General features: G+C 40.6%; 1 protein-coding gene across 4 annotated transcripts in view; it reads left to right on the top strand.

Annotated features, from left to right (window-relative positions):
* Positions 1-19,397, top strand: part of LOC110990117 (forkhead box protein N3-like) — a 75,769-nt gene that overhangs the window by 15,363 nt on the left and 41,009 nt on the right. Inside the window, exon 1 of one of the 4 annotated variants that reach the window (XM_022254961.2) lies at positions 2,270-2,648. The exons of 2 other annotated variants lie outside the window; for them this stretch is intronic. The gene's annotated coding sequence lies outside the window, so the exon portion shown is untranslated. Of the gene's footprint in view, positions 1-2,269; positions 2,649-11,306; positions 11,673-19,397 lie in introns of those variants that run through there. One more of the 4 variants, XM_022254960.2, reaches the window with a different exon arrangement.

Below are 19,397 nucleotides of genomic sequence, written 5' to 3'. Positions count from 1 at the left end.
TCTTTTTTGTCTCTTGTGAACTTTTATTCAGTGTGGCAAAATGTTTGAACATGGATCCCCACGTCCAAACCTCTGTCACAGTGGTTTTGCTGAACTTTGATATTTTTTTATGAATGTCATTGACATTTTGTCTGGTTGATGTTTCACGATTACAAATGGCAAGTGGATAGCATGTTGACTTTTTGTGAATTTTCTCCCCCATAGAAGGGTGTAGGACTGCATGGGTCCCACTGCGTACACAAACCATAGTTGAAGAAAAGTAAAAACTCAATTATGTTGACAGTGATTTGCAACATGTGCATACGTACATGTAATCCAAGCTTAAAGAGTGATTTCTATCTGGCATGAATTGCACTGGCTGACTATTTCAATCAATCAGAAGGAGCGATTGTGAAATTGGACTTTTAAAAACATAAGTACTGAATTTAACATTGAATCGTGAACAGTTGCATTACAGGCCAATTGTGCATAATGCATTTGGTAAGTACATGTAGAGACTGGCTGGACTGTTGAGTTGTCTTTAATTGACAACTTTGACAGTTAAAATGTTAGGGGAAAAACCCAAACTATCGTACATGCCTTTGGCCTGAAACTTCCCTCTTGCTTGATGCCTGATGTAAAGTTTGGGTTTCCCCAAACCAAACTTTAATTGTTCTGGGAGAGTAAGAATTATGAACAGCTGATGGCGCATCAACTGGGCATATTGAATTCATGTAAAGGTAGCACTATCAGGATTTTTTTTTTTTGCAATGAATAGGCTGATGCATATGATTGCACATGCGCCCGGTATGTGCTTGTAACATTTAGACTGACATTCTGTAAAGCACAAGTGCATTGGGAAGGTTAGCTGACATCACTGGCTTTGATGCCAGCGTTGTAAATTACCCGTATGCAAGTACATGGATACATACATTTTACACCTGCTGTTCCGTTTGTGCCAAGTTTCAGTTTCCGTCCAGGCTGCAGTGCTTGTTTTGCCATTGTATTCCCGAAAGAGAAACAAAGCTGAACAAAGATCAGATGTACCCATGATCAGTCTGTATTCGGGGAAGTGATCCATTATGGCACGGCGGTCAAGATTGGGGTTGCATCACATTTGCACGGGTTAAGCTGTATTGTGCATGTGCATTGTTAAGTATAATACAGTCTCGGGCTTATCTATAATTGACCTATCGTGGTAGAATTGCATCACTGCAGCTTGTGAAATATTGTCCAATAATTGACACAATATACAAAATTGATGCAGAGTGCACAAAATCTGAGACAAATTTCAGCTTCCCAAAATTCCTTAGGGTGCCCTTGGAGATGTTTTGGTTGGACCGGGAATTAACTCGTTTTCTTTTATTAAATTGAAATAAATTTCACTTTTTGGGAGGGTCCTTGACATCTGTTCCGTGATTGCCCTGTGTAAAATGAAGGGGTTTTTCTCTGGAAACCAGTTAAGCACTGTTTTCAAATTTCATGTACACTCGCTTGTGTAACCAAGGAAACTTTGTTGTCTACAACTGATTCTATCTTGTTCCGTTCAAAACACCTGTGTATAGAGAAAGAATAATCTAACATGAAGAACACAATCACAAAAATTGACAATTTCAACCATTTTGAACACAAAATAAGTTCAGAAAGATATGTGTCAACTGATATGATCATCTCAGTGATGTACATAGTGCATGCATATTCATAGTGCCATACATGTACATTGCAGGCCTGCACTGCATTGCGAGTACACATCTTCCGCATACATGTACATGTCCATGTATAAGGTCTAAGTTTGTTATTTCACTCAGGTTGACAAGTGTTCTTGACTAAGTGGTTGAAAGGACTGAACATCAGCAAGATGCAGATAACTGCCTATTTGTGTGATTGAAACATTCATTTGTGGAAGCTGACGCGGCCAGAATGTGTCGTCAGTGTGCGCACTTGTCACACTCGACGTAGTTGCATGGGCCACTCACATTCTGCGCTCCCGCTGCCTCTGAATGGTTGCCAAGGACGTGTTTGTGGGTTGCCATGGTAAAACCTAATTAGCATCTTCTTCTCATCTCTGTTCTTCGGAGGGAGCAGGGAAAAGCCCCAGCCAAGATTTCTCTCTCTCTCTCCCCCCCCTGCGGTGAGAGCGATCGGCCTGGCTGGGGTTTTAAGGGAATTGAAGACAGGCAAGGCAGTGGCGTCGATGTGACAGGCTGGTTGTCATGGCTCTGTGTGCGTGGATGCCCGGCGCGGACTGATGCAGGCAGACCCCCGAGCAAGGCAGTGTGAGAGCCAAAATCATTAATCCTATCATGATGCAATGACCTTTTCATTATTGGGCCTGGTATCCATCCGTGGATGGATGATGCAGGGCTTTTTTTTTCCTCTCAATCCCACACATTCTTTGGAACATGTAAATGGCCTTGGTGATTGAGTATCATTGATCCAGTTTCGGCAAAGCAGCTGCGGTGATTCCCATTCTCCACTGTCACCCGGAAGAAGAGGACGGTCTTTTTTTTTTTTTTTTTGGGTCGATGTATCAGGAGAAAATTTCTTCTTCACAAGCTCGGATTTAAACACTTTGAAAGCCAGCACATCTTCTTCACTGAGTATTGCCCATCCTCAAGGACTCCTTGCCACTCTAGCAATGGAGGAGACTGCAGTACCGCTGCCTCAAGGTACAAGTACAACTCTCTTCTGGTCAAAGCACACGCAGGGCCAAACCAGCTTCGTAGCCCCTTTAATGCAAGGTCTCTAGCTACATGTAATTGTAATCCGATATCGTGAATAATATTGATGTGTACCATACACACAGTATAATTAATTCATAACTGCAAGATAGGCAATCGCTTAAACACTAAAAATATAAAGCCTGACTTGCTGATGTGTAAAGTACATTTGAGGTTTGCCCTTTCATGGATTGGTTAGCAGTAGGCTGCATTATCAGTCTTTAATGATGTTTCATTTGATACAAAGATCAGGTCATTTATTGTCTTCAATAGCTTTTGTGCCAAGTATTACACAAACTCAATGGAGCTGGACAATGTACTCAGCAGTATATACGTGCATACATCAACAGTTAAGGGGCATTCTCTATATACAATAATCAGCGTTTAATTGGTCTCTTGGGTTAAATATTCATTTGTTCAGGAGTCTGCATGTTTACATGTACATGCACTTGACTAAAGTAAGCATTAACAGTCAAAATTGTGGGTAGCAGTTTGGCTGTTGTGATTCCATACATGTACATGTACATGTGTATGTAAGCCTGCGTGTAACTACTATATAAGTTTAGGGCTATGTAGTATACTGGGCTAAAAAGAAAAAATTATTGTTTACTATAATCTTTTTCTTGTCTTTGCCGGTTTCTTTTGTTACCAGGCTTCCCCTTGTTGGTTTTTAATGTTGGTTTGTTAAATTTGCCACCCATTGAAATGATGTTTTGTTTCTGACAAAATATTTAACTATGTGCATGTAAAATTAAAGCTGGTTAGACTTTAGTGAAATTTTCTTTAAACACAAAAGGATCAGCAAGAATTATGAAAATCTGTCTGGCCTTTGGGAGAAGTCGCTATCGTAAAAACAAATATGGGCTGACTTTTTACGTTCAAGAGAAACCTTGACGAAAACCTTTTTTCACTTTCAAAGTTTAAAAAGCTTCATGTCCAGTAATAATTCTGTTTAACATGAGATGTTAATGGCCAAACCTTGCACTTTGCTCTCTGACATTATCAGGTACAGGTGCCCAGTAGGTGTACATGCGCTATCAGGTACAGGTGCCCAGTAGGTGTGCATGCATTTTCAGGTACAGGTGCCCAGTAGGTGTACATGCACTATCAGGTACAGGTGCCCAGTAGGTGTGCATGCACTATCAGGTACAGGTGCCCAGTAGGTGTGCATGCACTATCAGGTACAGGTGCCCAGTAGGTGTGCATGCACTATCAGGTACAGGCGCCCAGTAGGTGTACATGCGCTATCAGGTACAGGTGCCCAGTAGGTGTACATGCACTATCAGGTACAGATACCCAGTAGGTGTGCATGCATTATCAGGTACAGATGCCCAGTAGGCGGCATGCATTATCAGGTACGGGTGCCAGTAGGTGTACATGCACAGTTGTGGAGCTCAATTTGGTCCATACAAGCACACAGTTGCCATAGCAACAGGTTAGCATACATGTGTACTCGGACCTTGTATGTACCTTGTTTGAGAGGTAGTCTGTTGTAGGTACATGTATCTACACCAGTTCTTGATTTTCTTCGTGGACGTTGTTCTGCCAGTTGCTGCGACATTCCATTCACCACCTAATATTAAACTTTGATTGTTGTTATTTTGTTTTAATGGTGCTTTCAGCTACTCGGGCTATTTGTGCCAGTAACTATACGTTTACTTATAACCTTTATTAATCAGCATCACATTACAGCATCAGAAAAGAAGGTCCAGTTTTAGAGGCAAGAGGAAACCAGAGTACCCAGAGAAAACCTGTGAGAGCAAAACTGGAAACCAAATGCACTTAAAGCCTGGGCCAAGTTGGGACTCGAACTTGGGCCGCATTGGTGCAGCGCGAGGAAAGAACCGCTCCCCCCCTAAACTTTGATTGCATCACAAGGCTTAAATTTAGGTTGATATTTTCATCACTACAGGTGCAGTATACACTATACGTGTTTGTTTGTTCATTCTGAATGTTCAACAGTTGGTTTTGGTGTAGAACAATCATTGTTTGTTTGTTTGTTCATGTTTGTTTGTTCATTCTGAATGTTCAACAGTTGGTTTTGGTGTAGAACAATCATTGTAACACGTCAGCGGCGGCGGAACAATTTTCAAAGTGGGAGGGGGCCAGTTGTGAAACCATCAAGCGTCAGCCATTAATTGGCTGATCCATTAAGCCCCACCCCATTATAGGCCCGGCAAAAAGTGGGGGGTCATCCTAGTGTAACACATTTTCATTGAGATTTGAAGTCATTTCTCGATAAGCTTGACTGATTGAGAAGTACATACATGTATGTGAAGTCCCTCTGGCCAATAATCCCGCCAAGATTCATAATTGTCAGGCAAAGTGATTTAGAATTTTGTTATTTTGTCCACCCTATAAAAAATGACTTCTCGTTCAAACAGAAAAATCTCTCATTCTTGCAAATAATTGTTTTCTGAAAACAACAAATCAGTCACAGTTTGATGATTTTGTTCCAATGGTTTTCTCTTTTCAAGTGCCTATAATGGTTAACTTCAGCATCCCCTTTGCTCGTTATTAATTAAGTAGGACTGTGACTTTATCAAAAGCAGAGACAAAGGAAATTATCAGCCACAGATCATTATGCATGCAGAGCTGATTGTCCTGTTCTGATCTGTCATTTGAAACTGTTCGGCAACAGAAGAAAATCAGTGTCACATTTGTTTAACACTGCTTGGCCTGCTACATTCAACTCACAGTCCCAAACCTCAGTATTATTTCTGGTGGATTCAGACTGTGGCACTGTTTCTTTCGGATGTTTCAGCGTGGAGTTGTTGACCAGGATAGCTCAGCACAAATTGGATTGAGGCCACTTTATTTTTATTGTTCGCTCGAAGAATGGCAACAGATCCTGAAAGTAAAAGGTTACACAGCAAGCTTCCGGAACCCTCGCGCAGTCTGCCTATGGGGATTTTACGTTGAGCTGTCCTATCACATTCGATAATTTTTGGAAGAATAATTCCTTATTGAAACCACCCCATGAAACACTCATGTTGGAATTTTACCTTTGTCTTCCTCAAGTAATATTTTGGAAAAGACACCTGCAGATGGGTAAAAAACAAATTTTATTGACGGCCTTTCACGTTTGGCCATATCGTACCTAGGTCTCCTTGTTCATGCACATTTGTTTTTACAAGCAGTGCTTTCTTGAAAACGAGATTGTACCACTTTGCAAAGATTGACCTACCCGCAGTCGATGGGTTCCAGATTCTGTTGAGTTGACATCTCGCAGTTGTTGTCGGCAAAGGTTAAATAAAATATTAGAATTTTTTGTAAAAGTAGAATATTGCTTCATGTTTATTACCTTATAAATTGTAAAAGTGTTTAAAATATTTTGATCTGTTTTTATTTTGGCTTTTACCCACAGACTACCATAAAATTGCAAATTGTAAATGTCCATCTGCGTACGAGACTGCCGCATTACACTGTTCTTCATGTATTTTAGATTTTCGGAAGTTATGGGCCAATTTTCGGCAGGATACATGTATTTCTCTTTTAGGTCAGGTAATTTTTCAGATTCTATAAATTGATATACGAGCAAATTTTTTTCAAAAGCCCTTTTCCAAGTTGGATTTTTTTAAGAAGAAACTGAACGAAAAAATATTACAACTTCTAAAATCTTTGCACGTTATTTTTCCTGTCCAAGGGTTCTGGGAGCACGCTGTCAGGGGTCAACTTTCAGGCTCTATTGAATTGTTGAGAAAGGATCCATGTGTTCAGTGCCCATGACACTAGAATTACTGTGTTTGTGTCAGTGGTAAACAATTTTCTCTCCATTCCAATTTCAAGGCAAAATGTGACTGACCAAGCACAGGGCTTGAGCTGCATCTCCTCAGAGTCAACCCAGTCTGTGTGCATGATGTGGGTATTGTGAAGCAGGAGAGCTCTGAAAAGCTTTTTTGTTCACTGCTTATATTTTGCAGGGCTTATTGAAAACTCCCTGACTATTTGTGGCCAAAGTTGTGCTATTTCTGTCAGCCAAAGTTAATTGTGCTATATTTGTTCTCTCACTTGGAAGCTCCTGTGGTCTCAGTGATAAACTACATTACATGTAACTGTGTGTCATCATGAGATTGTGTTTTCCTAGAGAGAGAATTTGGTGTAGGGTTTACCAAGTAACCTCTTGTATTGTGCAGTGTACAGTGAGGAAAAAAATTGTTTTATTAATGAATTGGAATGGCATGTATATTGGCATAAATGCAACCAATGAGGGTAATTAACTGTGGGTCACATGTCCGTTTATGCAGCCCTTTAATATTCGGATATTCTTTACCCATTGTTATGTGGATTTTTTTAATTGCACTAAGAATTTATTGAAAGCGATATTTCTCCTAATGTGCTAATGGGGTAATACTGTAGTTTGAACTGAATTGTAGCTTTGAACTAAACACTGTACCTGCAGTACACTGTAGGGTCTAAAGTGTACAAATGGAGTTACTAATTAGTTGATCAATTAAGTAAACTTTTATGTTTCTACCAAAGTTAGTGAAACCTACTTTACTTGCACGAAAAATTCTGTTACTTTATTGGGAAAAAACAGGAATTCCTTGGGATTGATGTTTTTATTTCAAATATGTACATGTACATTTGATCTCGATCTCGGTTTCCTGAAGAATGGTACCTAAAGAAATGATGCACTATGGCTGTGCTTAATTTTGCTCCAGTAAATTTCATTTAGATTGATTCAACTTGATTAGGAAAATGGAAAAAATACCCCCAAAACAAATCAAATCGTTGAAAGGCCAGCATCTCGGCTAAGTGTCATCACTACAACAGGTAAGGGGGGAGGGGAAGAAAAAAATTTAACGGGAGAAGAATTTTGTAGCCGGGATTGCAATGTTAGTCATCAAGGAGCCGGCGGGGCTGTTGATTGTTGCGAGCAGGGCAGGAATGCCCCAGTGTGAGACAACTCTGATTAAGCAGGCATTTGATGCACGCCTTTGGAACGGCCAGCTCCGATATGGAGTAATTATTGATTTGGGGGGTGGGAGCGATGGGGAGCGCAAGAGAAAGACGCAGAACTGCCAAGTTTTCAATACAGGCCCATCACTGGCCGGACAAGACCGAGGTGGATTGTCGTGAAGCGTGTCTCCGGTCTCGCATTCTTATATGATGAGGATGGTCAATCAGAGTGACTCACTAAAGGGACAGCAGCAGTGGCAATTGTCTGAGTTTTTTTTTTCTGTGGGTTTGAACGAGGTACTCTGCAAGGCAATGTGGGATAATTTGGAAGAGGATTTTTTTTCCGTTGTAGATCAGAAGCTTGGCAAGGCCACAGGTCACACATGCTGATTTCAACTGTAATCCAATTTTGTTACAATCAAAATTGAATTTGGCTGATCAGACACAGTAAGCATGGCATTCAAAGTAGTTGAAAGCGACATTTTTTTGGATAGAAATTTACATCACATGGAGGTCCTCGCCTTCAAGTTTTGGTCGTTTTCTGCTCATTGCTTTACTTCAACAAAAAGGGAAAAAAACGTACTTTGACCTAATGATAAAGGCATTTAGTGTTCATAAAATGTAAATCTGCACACATGATTGATGATCTTGAAGTGTTCAAGTAAATGAAACTTCAATAAATTTGTCTCAGTGGAAAGATGTGCATATAAACCACTTCACTGATGATGAATCCCTTTTGTACACACGGATATCAAAATGCGGATGTGCTGTACAAGACGCAGCGGTCATTGTCAGTTGATACAGCAGCTCACGGTTCTCTCCTCTCCATCCAAATCAACACGTTGTTTACTCTCATACTCGGAGATACATGCTGTCCAGTGCTTCAAGCAATCAACGGAATTGAATCAGCAAACATGTCAGGGGAACACTCGAGCACATGTTTTTTTTTTTTTTTTCTTTTTTACTCTCCTCCTGACTCTCTCCACTGTCTGTTGCTTCATCTCGTACCACGCCGACCCATCTTGGAGTCAGTGTGGTTGACGGAGGCAGAGAAGGCTCAACGATGCATCGCAGCCCTAGTCTCCGCTTCAAATGACCCCCTGGGCCGTCTTTCACTGATTTGATAGATATTCTTCTGCGGGACTAGGACTCGGTGAGGCGTGTCCGATTTCCCACCCCTGTAAGTTGCCTGCATTGGTTGAAGGGGTTGTCGGGGTCGTGCAGTGTATATAATCCACGCATTTCTCGTGACGGGTACCCTGTTGTCTCTCTCTTGGTGCCTTCTCGCCTGTGGCATTTTGCTAACTAGGGTTACCAACTCCTCCTCTTTGACAATGTGCTCTTCTTTCCCTGCAATTGAATTTAAATATGCATTAAGACAAAGACACAGTCCTGTTGAGTCATACACAATCCGCTGCTTACATAGAATTTCTGTTACTTGCATTATGTGTATTCATAACATGCTTCAGCAAATGCATATATTTGAAAGTTAATGAATTGTTTAATGTTCTATCGTACGTGTACCTTTTGCACAGAAAAATGAGTTTACTTTAATAAGGAATTCATGTAAAAATATTGTAAAACAAAATTTAGAGCTGAAAAACTGGTTACAAGTTGTAACAGGACTTGAAATGAATAGATTTAGAAATAGTTATGAAAAAAAAAATATATTATAATTGATGTTTCCCTTGTAATGAAACTATTCACAATTGCTGTCATCAAATCATACGGCCTGCCTGAAATTACACTTAAAGTTCAGTTAAAATTATGCCCAACACTCTGGGTGCGGGTTAGTGCAAGAAATGCCAAGCTGTGTCTTTGTGCTTGAAAGGAAAAGAAACTACGAGGTACCTGTATAAGAGAGCTTTTTATGTACATGTACATGTACCTGCACATGTGGAATTACTCCAAAGTACTCATGGAACACTTATTACAGTCGTTGCCACTTTCTCATTACTGGAGCAAAGAGCCATCATCTTGTAGTGTAGAATGGCTCAAATCAGATCGCCGTGTGCTCTGAAAGTTGTAGGGCATATATAATTTGTACACTGTGTGCCATGCGTACGTGTACACTATGCACTTTCATTTCTGCTTACACAACCATGATTATTTAAAACAACAACACCTCAGTATTAAGAAGACAGTCCCGATAGGTTAGCAGATCATAGAATTCAGTAAACCGAAAGTCAACGCTTGTGCACACTTACATGTACACACACTCATGTGTCACCAATTCACTGTGTTACTTGATAGTCACCACGGTTGCTCTGTCCAATTTAATTAAAAAGTAAGAAGTAGGTATTTTTAAAGAGCCTGCATGGTGCATTTTGTCGAATGCAAAACTCCAAAATGCACCTTTGTGTCTTAGTTAATCCCATTTTCAATCATTGTTTCACTACTTTAAAGGTGACTTTGCTGCCTGTCTGTTTTTATGCTAATGATTATTTCTCTATGCATGAGCAAAACTGGGATGTCATCCTGGGAAGAAAACCTCCATGTACAATGGTTTGTGTACGAAAAAATGCTGACTTTTTATTAGATTTTGTTTGCTTAAAAATTCTCTGTTTTGGTGATTCATTGTTGCATAAACTATGGCAAATTGGCAGTTAGCGAACAGGTAAACCTTTCTCGGGATGTTCTCAGTGAGTAAATTCTGGGTTCTCAATTTGAACAGAATAAGCAATGGGCATGCACTAGACCCTGTCTTTCCTGGATGACATCACATCAACCCTGCACCAACAGTGACCTTATAGTTGTCCAGGAGGGTATGGACAATTTGAATGGTCAAGTGCTCTTTTAATTTCAACACATTTAAACTTGCAGAGATAAGTCAGGCAGTTCTGATGCATTGAAGAAGAGGATGTAGTAGTTGCCGAAAAATTGTGTCTAAGAAAAGTGAATTGCTGCTACCCGTTAATTACTAACTGTTACGAATATGCATGATGAATTTTCCGGGTAGCAACATGCTGTGTTTGAGTTTCATAGTGCGTTGTAAAGTCTGCATGTTTGCAGGAATTTGATCAATATTGACATGTTCATAATTGGTTGACATTGCTAGCTTTAGAATGCAAACATGTACTTTCCTTCGTGACTAAATCTACACCGAGCATGATGTTAATGATGTGCATTTTAATTTCTGTTGTTGGCTGTCTCTTGTCAGTAATTGTTCACTGATAATTGACTAAACTGAGTTAAGCAAATTCAGATGCAAATGTTATCTCACAGGCAGCTGTAGCTGTTTAACATATCTCCATAGCAATGGCAAAGCCAAGAAAAGTTGCAGGTACATGCAGAGAATGCTGAGCATTGGGTTCATAAAAGCGTCAAGATGATTGGTCCGTGGGCAGATTGTACCTACATGTATATATGTGAATGGATGCATTGCAGTGTGCATGGCTGGCTCAAAATATTGTTCTCACTGGCATTTTTGGATGGATAATTTGCATAAGTGAATTAGCAGGATCCTGCCAATAAAAAACCACTTCCTTTTCTTTCCATGTCTGTGTTAAGCTGCATGTATGCATTCTCACCCGTCAGTTCGTGCTCAGTCTCTCACTTATACAGTACATGTAGGTAGTGTAACTATGAATAGCCTGCCCAGCCGGGCACTATATACGGCCTTATGCTGCTCTCACAAGGTACTGCACTTCCATTAGGCGTGGGTAATTGCAGTGTCACCTTGACAACAAGTGGGCCAATCAGTGTGACCGTTTCATTGGCACTTGTCATACTTTGATGAGTCAAGTCTCCAGCCGGGATCTCTGGCTGGGAGCCGGAGGAGGAAGCGTCCCAACACAGATAATTTGCGTGATAGTCATACGCCTGAACTCCGATCAAACCAACGTATGTATGTTTGTGTGAGTGACTGTGATGCAGGCCAAGCGAAAATGCAAGCCAGGACTGAGATAATGGATATACACAGCCTTAGCAGATAACATGGCTCCAATGCCGCAGTGGTGTTTGTGCACTTGAGGAAGCTTGTTTTTGATTCAGGAATACTTTTATACCGCCGCTGTTTGTGAGGGTTGGAATCTCTTTTGGGGGACATGGCTTGTCCTTTCCACAACTTCTGTGAGTATTTGTGTCGACATGTTACATGTACCCGAGAAAGAAAAAGTGTTTATCAAAATGTTTTTTTTTCCCTTGATACTGGTAATTGGAATGTGCATGCTTGCGGAGTGTATGTTAGCTCGTAAAGTGGGCGAAATGTTGTGCACTTGACCAAAGTTGGGGTTTTTCTTCATGAGCGTTGTGTAGAAAAATGTGATAAACAACTTCATTAGATGCACTTATGCTGTCAACATTGGCTGTTGGAAGGGTTGCCGAGTAGTAACTTATTGTTCATACAGTTCCTTCCAGCAATTTTGCACAGAGCTTGAGGTGTGCATTAAAACGTGTCCGACGAAAGTTTGGTATTTGTCTCCCCGGCCATTACGACGCATAGAAAGATGTGGTTAACCTTTATTTGCACAGAGAAGCACTTTGTACTGTTACAAAAAAATTATGACTGATTAAAATGAAAAAAAAAAGAACAAATGACTGATTTCCATCATTCTAAACAATCTGAACACACGTGAGCATAGTATATATCATGTTAGAAGAGCAATATTACGGCTTGCATTTACATGTACCAGCTTGAACAATGGTAACAATAACCCTGCCCACCATACACGTACAGCTCCACTGTAATTGCCTGTGCATTTACAGTATCTTGATTCAGCTAGACCAAACAGATGGGAGTACCAGCATGTTGAAATTCCATGAACCATATTTAGAAACGAGTCATATAAACAAAGGCCCTTTACTTAGTATACACAAAATTGTCTTCATTGGGGTGTACACATTCAGTAGCAACGGTAGCATACATGTACATGTATAGTAGCATGGCAGTGTATGTACATGTATAAAATATGCTGGGATTATACTGTGCGCAGTTTGAGCATTTGCAAATCGTGTGAACTGGTACACGTTCTGGCTGCATATCGAATTAAACAATGGACCTCCCTCCCACTTCACTTGATTGAAGGCTATGTGTAATTGCTGTACCGAAACATGTAACTGAATACCAAAAAGAACATTTTGTTATTGTTAATTCCCATTTGTGGATACCTTTCTGGTACGAAAGTCCAAACAAGTTTAAAAAGTACCAGTTTCCAATGATTCTTTTCAACAATTTCTCTCCCTTTTATTTCAAACACCCCTGTTGCCATATTATGGTGTTGGCACACAGCCAGCGAGTGTTTTAAACGGGTTGTTCACCAATAGTAATGGCTAAACTGTCTGAAGTATTTATGAGTGGTATTTCAACTTCACTCTCAGTGTCAGAACAAAAATGCAGAAATCAAGTTTGTGCAACAGAGTGTTTTCGGTAGAAATAAAAGTTGTCCAACTGTGTACATGCATGACGGTGTACAGGTAGATCACTTGATGTGTCTGGTGTTGTATCTGGAAAAAACTCTCTCTGGTCTGTAATTTGCTGTACATGTGTGGCACGTATTTTTTGTATGTAATCACAGGTTTAAAGTGTTCGCAAAATGACCAGAGTCTAGCCTAGACCCTTAATTGTAGCAGATGTCTTGAGATGCATGTATGAACTGATTAAGGAGACGATATAACAATTCCAGACCAACATCATCACTCAGGAGCAGAGTTTATCCGCAGCTCTAAGTTCAACGACTAACCCGATTTGCTGAAGAGAAAAAAAATGCAGAAGGACTTCACTGGGGACCCTTGCTTAAATTTTAACCCATAAATACCATCTTTGGGCCGCTTTCCAAAGACCTACATATAGGTTGCTCCTCAGAGAACTTACAGTAATTACTTAAAATTCTGGCTTTACGGCCCTCTGGAGGTGCCCTGAGTCAGCTTGTCATTTCCCCAAGGGATGCCCAGCCAAAAAATAAGATTATTATCTCATTTCTTTAATGTGAGAAGAGTAATTATATCACCACTGTATCACCGAGGTCCCATGAGATGTTGGGAAGCGGATCAGTTAATATAGGTCCACGGCTCATCCTGAAGTGCTTTGCAGTGAAGGAAGCATTCATCTCCTAGAAATGGTTGACAAAGAGGTCAACTCGTTATTCCTCTTCCCCGAGCCATTTTTCTGTTTGAATTGCCTCAATTTACTCATTCCCTTTGCCAAGTACTTACTTTAATTGTGTAGTTCACTGATTCTAGACACCATACCAGCATTCACAGTATGAATTGTGCTGATTACAACCTGTCCACACAGCCTGGCTACTCAGGACAATAAAACAAAAGGATTTTCCTTTCACTCAACACACCCAATTTTTTTTCTAATATTGTCTGGCATTTCAGTCAGTGATCTTTTAGTACTGGTTTTTGTTAAAACCTGTACTGTGTTTAATTCCAGTAAGGGACTTATTCTTTTCCAGCTTGTAGCAGAGCACCTGACTTGGACAAGCAACAAAGTTATTATACACATACATGTAGCCTGACATAGGTCATACAATAATACTACTTTGTTCATCCTAAGTGGGCTGTAACACCTTTACGTTACACAATTGCATGTACTTTTGCCCAGTTCAGCTAGTGCAATGAAGGCCTGTGAACACGTACATGTGTCATATGTGAATCCCTTGCGCAGTATGATCCAGCTATCTGCTGGAATGTTTATGGACGTCATCTCATTTGACAGCCACGATGGGTCATCTGTCGTTGCTCTTCTCGCATTTCCATATGCTACTGCAGCTATAAGGAGTGAGGTCATTGCTGTGTAAATGTGACTGCAGTTTGGAGACTGCAGACCATTTGAAGATGATACAATAGAAATGTTTTCAGCCACCAGATGGTGCCAAAGATTTGTGAAGAATCCAGCAAAACCCAACTGTGCTCCAAACCCAGTGGTTCACTATTTGTGTTCAAATGAAATTGTGATGTAAAGCAACTAAAGCCACTTTGAAATTTTAACCTAAGTGTGGTTTCATGGCCTAGATCGGTATCTAAGACATTAAGCCATAACTGGCAATAGGTAGGAGCGAAAGGGCACAACTACATGTACACGTAGCTGGCATCTTTCAGCTTATTGCACATTGATGGAGATTGGAGAATCTTCATTTAATTGCCAGTCACCTAAGGCTTGTCCGAATTGAAAACAGGTTTATCAAAATCAAGCTAAAGTAGCTGGCTTTTTTGGCTATATGAAGTGTTCAAGGCTCATTTTGACACATATTTTTCTTGATTGATTGATCGATCGATTAATAATCATTGTTATATGCGCAGCATGAAATATACCATATAGTAAAAATCCATTTGATTGCTCACTTAAAAACATACGCTAGCACAAGCACATGTAGCACTCAATGCTGATCTCTACCAATTTATAATACAAATGAAACTTGCAACTAATATTAAGTCCGTGAGTTGATCTACAGTAAGAACTGTAGGCATTGGTGTGTGTATTTCTGTGTGCATTTGTAAAAGTTCTCCCAGAAAATAGGCAAGTTGCAGTTTACAACTGCATGGTCTGAACCACTCATGTGTTCAGGGTTTCAACATATTAAAATTCAAAAATTCATCAAACAACACGGTGTAATTATCAACATAATTAAAAATATGGCACGGCAGAAGGTTGTTGGTGTGCATACATTACCAGTTCAGCTTGACTGAATGCAGCCAAAGGACGTGATACGGGACCGTGCATGCGTACAATGTTACATATGCAGCAACATGTGTTGGATATGCTGTCATGGTCATTTAAATGGAAATGCGAGTCCTGACATTTATGTTGAGAAAAATCATGTTGGTGTGAGAAAAAAACCAACGAAAGCCTGACAGCACAAGGAAATCCCATCAAGACCTGCAGATGCATGGGTTGTTGCCAAATTTGGGAAGGAGTACCATATGCTGGATCACCTCTTAAGTCCTGTGCATTGTTCAGCAGAGAAGCAGCCTTAGATAGGACAAAGAGAGGTACTGACGGAGGGGAAAAAATGTGCCTAGCTGGCAGGTTGCCTGGCCCTGAACTGGAGCTTAAATGTTGCCATGGCAACAGATGCTTTCCCCAGGCATAGGCCCCAGAATGCCAGACTGTTTTTTTTTCTGGGCTCGTACACTTCCCGGCGTGGACTCCTTTTCAAATGGGATTGGATTGGAGGGATGTGGCCATTTGCTAAATTAAAAAGGATTGTCTGCGTGTGTAATTATTGCCTCAAATCACTTCTACTTTGATTCATTATTGCTGCCAGGGAGGACGTGGCTGGAGTATGGTTCCCCTTGTCCAGCCCTTTAATGTATACACAGATTATTGGATCTGGGCAGTGATTAATTTTCCCCTATGCAAACAGGAAGCCAGCCTAATTGGCTGTTGTGTTGACAACTCTTGGAGGTAGAAGCAGCTTGTTAAACCTGGAGGAGTATCACCAAGTCATCTTGTACCCTATTCTTTTTGAAATAAAAACATGCAAATTGCACATGTGCATGTGTGTATAGTGTGCATGCACTACACTTTTTGCCACTCGACAAACACCTAAACCTGTCTGAGCTTTGTACACACTTGTGGAAGTGAAACCTGATTTTTTTTCCAAAGCCCTGCCGTGTCTACCGATTTCCAACATCTCAGTTATTTGATCTCAAGGCCCTTAATAATTGTGTTCTGGTTCTGGGATTCTGTTGGATAAATTTTCAAAAAAATGTGTTCTGGTTCTGGGATTCTGTTGGCTAAATTATTTTAAAAAATTGGCAATGTCGCACTTTATAGCTAAACTGTTGGTTCCCAGCCTGTTGTATCCCTCAATGATGCTGTTGTACTGTTCACCAAAAAAACCCCAAAACAAAACAAAGAAAAAGAGTATATTCGCTAAAAGAGGGGACTTAAAGTCTTTGTGTTTTTGTTGGTGGGAGGCGAAAATGTTCCTTTGCATTTCTCATCTCTTGATCTGGACAGCCAGTGATAATCGCCGACTTCCTTGCCATCTCGATGTGGGCCTACAGCGGGAGAAAGCTGATGCAGATGTATTTCTGGGCCCAGAGTCGGATGGATGGCCCACTTGTTATGACACGGTCTGCTTGCTATGAAACATCTGTCTCCCCTGACATCTTGTCGTACTCGTACTCCTGTATTCCTCTTAATTTCCTGTGCTTGATTGGGAGTCAGATGGGCGTATACATGTATATAGCCGATACATGCATGCGCGCTGTTCAGCGTGGCTGCATGATGGTGCAAATTGTGCTCTTCGTGTGAAATGCAGATGTACATGTAGTTGTTGGGATTTGCGGATGTGAAATCTGTTACATGTATATGTATGCTCATGATAACAAGGTATTCTTTGGCCACGAATCACTTAATGAGAAAGCCACTACCCGCATTAATTGAGGTTAATATGGCCAGTTTGCAAATGAAGACACTTCAGTGTATATGAATAGTGTTATATGTTTCCGTCTAGCTTTACTTTCAAACATTTACGTGGTAGTGTACCCATGGTTTAAGATATCATTTTGAAGAATACATATTTTATCTGTGTATTGACCATTTCAGGTACTTTGTGGACCAATCAAGACTCATATGCACTTCACTTTCATTTTTGTACAGCTGTGCTTGCAACCCCTAGTTGGCTGTTTGCTGTCATTGAGGATTTTTAACAGGAAATAAATAAGATAAACAGATGATTTGGTTTGGAACAAGCAAATTGAGGTCACACCCTCAAGTGCTTCCCCTTGCTGCCATGAATTCATTTCTCTTGCTCAGCTCTTGTTATCTTCCATAGTTTCTTAGGCGCATGAGCCCTTATTGACACCAGCTCTTTAAAACAGAAATCAAACTTTTTTCTTTGGGGGAGGCTGGCCAGTTTGTTTTACCCCTATATCAGTGTAGGTTTGAAATAGTGAAAGCTTGTTTAATCTTTGTCAAACCAGGCGCAGCTCAAGGATGAACCAACTCAAGCCACCTCCGCAAACAACTATTGTGCCATAAAGCATAGGTTTTGCTCATTGGATTTAGAGCTAAACTTTGATACCAAATTAATCCAGCTTGAATTGGCTTCATTCTTGCAGCACCTGCAACAAAGCGATCTGTTGTTGAGGTTATTGGAGCATACATGTTGTACATGTCATGTACATGTGTACAGGAGCTGTTTTAGCTGTGAAAGAAAGTTTGTTCTGGTTTCAAACTGGCTGTTCTGGCATGGAGTTAAAACTGGTGTAAGATTTGGCTGTATGTTTTGCAGGTATTGTCCACACTTACAGATTAAGACAAGGATCAGTTTGGCTTCAGTTTCTCAGGAGTGACCACAGGCCGCCTGCAATGCCTTCCAAGGCATTGTAGTTTTTAGTTACACCTCGGGTTTGTTGACAGTACACTGCTTCTTGTTGTTGCTGTTTAGTGCTTTGACCTCTTAATTGTCTCTACTTGTTTCACTTGAGATATGTTGGAAATTCTAAAATGAAAAAGGACTCTCCTCAGTGCAGACTTTGTGCATGCAGATTTACCTCGTACGTGGCATTGCTGGGAGCAGTTGATTAGAGTTGCACAGTAACATGTACCTGCCAACCAGAATTGCAGTTTGCTAATAAAGTTTGCCATGGCAATTTGCCATGGCAGTTTGCCATAGCAGATGCCAGCACACACACACACACACCTTGCTTGCAATTTGTCCTGTTGCCAGGTTCAGCTGGCCAAGGTTCCGTCCCATGCTGGTGTTACCATGGCAACTTCTGATACCCATTATTGTATTATTAAGCTTTCCCCCATCTGGAAACTCCTTCCTTTTCTCCAGTGTTTGTGGTTTTATGATGTTTCGGTTGGCTGGCGTCAGACTCTAAATCCAGAGTTGTTTGCAATTCCCCTTTTTTTGTTGAGGTGTGGCGGCAGACCTTTTGTCAGCCAACAGTTGCACTGGCAACTATTCATGTGTTGATTTTTTATAAAAGCCGTTTCCTTGGCAACCCAGCAGGCACTGGCCCAGTGGATTGTGTAGCTCACAGTACATGTTGGCCGTACAGCATTGTAGACTCAATCTGTACATGTACATGTACGTGCCTTTTCCTTTGTTGGATTTCACAACGTGTACATGTACATCAATCTGTGCAGTGCACTAGGATGCTTCGATTTTAGTCTGTTTTTCGAAGTATAACTGAACTTTACTTCTGGACTGATATTATAGAAACATATATTGAGGAGAGAAAGACTTTCATTCGACTTGAATGGTATGTCACATACCTTCATGTTCATTGTATAGATGGTGTTTATTGTTTGGAGACTGCTGCTGTACGGGCAATTATGAACAGATTCTAGATAAAATAATGCAGAAACTGCACATTTTGGTGTATTATTTGTGGTTGTCTTTTGTTAACCTTGAAGTGAAGTCAAGTTGAAATGTGGAAAAATATTCCCTGCTATATAAACACTGTGCAACATGTACACTTGTAAACTAAGTTGTCAGAACTACCTCAGAAGGAGTCAAAGAGTAATCAATCTTATTCCGTTTATTGCCGCTCTAACAGAATATTGGATAATGGCAGTTTAGGCTTGTGCAGTTTTCAACCTGGAACAAAAGAAGTGTGGTGTATTTTTCGATTGCATGCGTCAAAGCGTGGCCCAGCGTGTTCAAGGTAACTCCGGGAATTTGAGGGTTTTTTTGTGGAGCACAAAGCGGAGAAGGAAATCTAAAAAAGAAACGTACGTCAAGGGAAGCACGTGTAATAGGTTTTCAATGGAATTTCAAAACCAAGCGTGGGCTGGCTTTGTTGGGACTGGATGTTTTGTAACCTGTTGCATGCGAAACCCAAATAGGTTTGGGCCAAGCCTTGCGTGAAGTGGCCTTCGTCATTTCTATG

Source organism: Acanthaster planci, linkage group LG01 (assembly GCF_054643075.1).
Source record: "Acanthaster planci isolate LZ-2023a linkage group LG01, COTS_SCS, whole genome shotgun sequence".
Classification (NCBI taxonomy): domain Eukaryota; kingdom Metazoa; phylum Echinodermata; class Asteroidea; order Valvatida; family Acanthasteridae; genus Acanthaster; species Acanthaster planci.
Note: the sequence above shows the minus strand (reverse complement) of the source record. Positions and strands in the feature narration are given on the sequence as shown.